A 4,156-nucleotide genomic window follows, 5' to 3' on the forward strand; every position below is an offset into this window, starting at 1 on the left:
CCACCAGTCCAGGGTGGATCCCGCCTCTCGCCCCAAGACAGCTGGGATAGGCTCCAGCGCCCCTGCGTCCCTCGTGAGGATAAGCGGTATAGAAAATGATTGAATGGATGCATATTTGATTCTAGCCCCCTGATTGTTATTAGCAGCCGAAGATCGGTGCTACTGGTGAACCATGACCTCCAACGTTCAGCAAGAAGATGGAGCTAAATGATGATGTTATACCAGTTTTTTATTGGAATTCACAAAGAGCTCAAGTCAGCAACAAATTAAATGCAATAAAGATATTTTTACGCTCTGCTGAATGAATATGACTGCCAAGAGCGAGGATTAACATATCCATGCTCAACAGATGGTGATCAGACTTTTACAACAAAGTAGAAGAGCATTTCCTGGACAGGGTCCATGTAGAGAAAAAAATCAGTTTATAGAACAAAATAACAAACACTTTTTTTCCAAAAGTGAATGATTTTATTATTTTTCTTTTTCTCCTCTTCATGAGCTGCTTGGATTAACATAAAAAACAGCAAAAGCAAGACAAGAAAACAGTTTGCTACAATTGTTGTGATGCTTTCATCAACTCTTCGTGAGGAAACCAAAATGGGCAAACACTGAACACTCCACCACTTGGAGGCCCCAGTCACATGATTGGCTCCCACGTGACATGCAGCGGGAGGATCCCCAACCATGAACGGGGCCGTCATCAAAGCAAGTTCAATCACAGAAGTCCACGTATCTCCTGGACACAGGTAAGCGGAAATAAACCTTTGGCATATGGCAAAGAGAAAATAATTCCATGTGCAATTTTGGAAAACAGTCATGTTCCTTCTTGTTTTGCCATGTACGCTAACCGGTACAGAAAATTTGGGTGTAAGTTTTCGACCAAAGTTACACTGTATTTCAGTTTAGTTTTCCATATGTATTTCCCCAAATACCTACTGTAAATATTTTCATGTTTTGTTGTTGTTGTTTGTGTCCACCATCACGCGTGTTACTTCACGTGCAAGGTTCCTTGAACGCCTTCTGTTTTACTTGTAACATACACCAGCTGCAATGCAAGAAGCTAGGCTACAGTTGTGGCGCCAAATGACGCCACATTAACAAGTTAATGGTATCTAAAAGTCATGTGGTGTCCCAATCATCACGATTGTAATCACAGACTTAAAGTTCATTTGTTATTACCAATTTTTACCAAATGTCACATGACACGGGTCATGTGTAGTGTGAGATTTGAAACTTTGAAAATTTGTCATGATTTTAAAAAAAACTGAATTTTCAACACATTCTTATTCAATTTTAGGGATCATTTAAATATTATGAATTATATTCAGTTGAATAACTCATTCATTCATTCATTTTCTACCGCTTTTCCTCACGAGGGTCACAGGGGTGCTGGAGCCTATCCCAGCTGTCTTCGGGCGAGAGGCGGGGTACACTCTGGACTGGTGGCCAATCGCAAGACTAACATAAAAAACTTTGGTAATAATGAAAAAAATGAACCATTCTTGTGTGTATTTTGATTACAGTCCAAAACCAACAATAACCAACACATTCAAGGCAAAATCATCTTGAAAGATTTCAAGAAATCAGTATCGGCAATACGGTTGATATCGGATTGATCCCAAAATTTGTTACATAGGCCACCCCTACATGGCCACACCGATGCTCCTACACCGCTTACTAGTAAGTAACAATCTGGCATTCAAATCCAAGCAATAACATCAGACCGTTTTTCAACTAGAAAACGTTGGTGATCAAAAGCAGGCATCAGTATGACTACAAACTGGTGGGGGATTCAAGGACGCTGGTGTTAACATGGGACGCTAATCCTCTCCTCCATTTGAACAATGAAGCCTCATGCTAATTATTGTCTGTGTGTGTGTGGGGGGGGGGGGGTCGCCTATAATACAGTACATGTGTCGTGGGCGCCATCTGTCTGTAGATCCGAGCAATGATGCTTCAAATGCTCCCTCGTCGCCTGCTTTTCCCCTAAAGAGGCCATCTCTCCAGCAATGCTGCCATCTACCGGTACTACTAAGCTGGGTCTCATTGCTATTTGACCTATATTTGATTTTATATATGGAGACGTAAAAAGGTGTCTTAAAAGTAACATTGGTAGCTTAAAAAAAAAAAAAAAAAAAGCAATGGTGTATAAAAAGTTGACTATGATGACGGCCTGTGATGATGATTGCATGTCTGTGTTGTTTGGAATTTTTTCGGGTGCACACCTGTGACCATGCTGCCGCCAGGTTAAATTCCCACTCACTCGAGGCAGAAAGATGCCCGTTTGTGGCCCACACTTGAGCTGCTTGACGTAATTTAGTTGCACGTATGGCCGGTCATTGCAGTTGTTACCAGATGGAGGTAAAAACGTCCATTAAATAATTTAGCAAGGGTACGATCCCCTTCAGGGTGGTGCCAATGTCCTTTGGTTTGCTTTTTGGGTGAAGCTGGCCGCAGTGAAGTCGTTCCATGAGTCATATCTAAGTGTTGCTCAATTCTGATTGTGCTGGGTGAGTGTGTGTGTCTATTTGACAGAAAATATCTTCAATACAAATCATAAATATCACAGTCCCTCAGTGCTGTTCTGTAAAAAAAAAAAAAATATATATATATATATATATATATATATATATATATATATATATATATATATATATATATATATATATATATACACATAATGTAATATAATATATAACATATTGTATAATAATATATATTATATTATTATTATATATTCATTCATTTTCTACCGTTTTTTCCTCACAAGGGTCGCAGGGGTGCTGGAGCCTATCCCAGCTGTCTTCGGGCGAGAGGCGGGGTACACCCTGGACTGGTGGCCAGCCAATCACAGGGCACATATAGACAAACAACCATTCACACTCACATTCATACCTATGGACAATTTGGAGTGGCCAATTAACCTAGCATGTTTTTGGAATGTGGCGGGGAGAACATGCAAACTCCACACAGAGATGGCCGAGGGTGGAATTGAATCCTAGCTGTGAGGTCTGCGCGCTAACCACCCGCCCGCCGTGCCGCCATATTTTATATATATATATATATATATATATTCATCCATTCATTTTCTACCGCTTTTTCCTCACGAGGGTCGTGGGGGTGCTGGAGCCTATCCCAGCTGTCTTCGGGCGAGAGGCGGGGCACACCCTGGACTGGTCGCCAGCCAATCACAGGGCTATATATATAATATAATATAATATAATATAATATAATATAATATAATATAATATAATATAATATAATATAATATAATATAATATAATATAATATAATATAATATAATATAATATAATATAATATAATATAATATAATATAATATAATATAATATAATATAATATAATATAATATAATATATAATATAATCCTAGTATTATATTATATTATTATATTATATATATATAAAATATAATATTATATATAATATTATTATATTATATTATATAATCCTAGTATTATATTATATTATTATATTATATATATATATAAAATATAATATTATATATATAATATTATATATATAATATTATTATATTATATTATATTATATTATATTATATTATATTATATTATATTATATTATATTATATTATATTATATTATATTATATTATATTATATTATATTATATTATATTATATTATATTATATTATATTATATTATATTATATTATATACAATGCATTGGGGCATATGCATTTGCAATCACTGGAGTTGCTGATATTGTATTAGTCTCTTCCAATAGTGTGTCAGTCATATTTGCCTCATAAATTCAATAAACACAAAGAATCTGCAGATATGAATACGTCTTAACGGTAGAATCAATATTGCGCTGATTAATTGTGATCCAAATAAACATTTAGAGACAGTAAATCAACTGCGGCCTGGTTATTATGCCGGGTTAGGCATTTGCAGTGATAAAGTATTATGTATTCACCTTGAGGCTAAGGAACAATCTTCCACGCATCAAGGAAGCTTCATGTTCCCCACAGCTGCAGTAATGGAATATGAGGGCAAGCTAATGAATGCAACACACCAAGGCCTCATATAAAAGCCATTTCAAAGCGGTCTGCGGTTGCAATCATTTGGGTGACAGGAGAAATAACTTCCATTGGCGATTAACAAAGAGGGCGGGAT

This window comes from Doryrhamphus excisus, chromosome 7 (assembly GCF_030265055.1).
Source record: "Doryrhamphus excisus isolate RoL2022-K1 chromosome 7, RoL_Dexc_1.0, whole genome shotgun sequence".
Classification (NCBI taxonomy): domain Eukaryota; kingdom Metazoa; phylum Chordata; class Actinopteri; order Syngnathiformes; family Syngnathidae; genus Doryrhamphus; species Doryrhamphus excisus.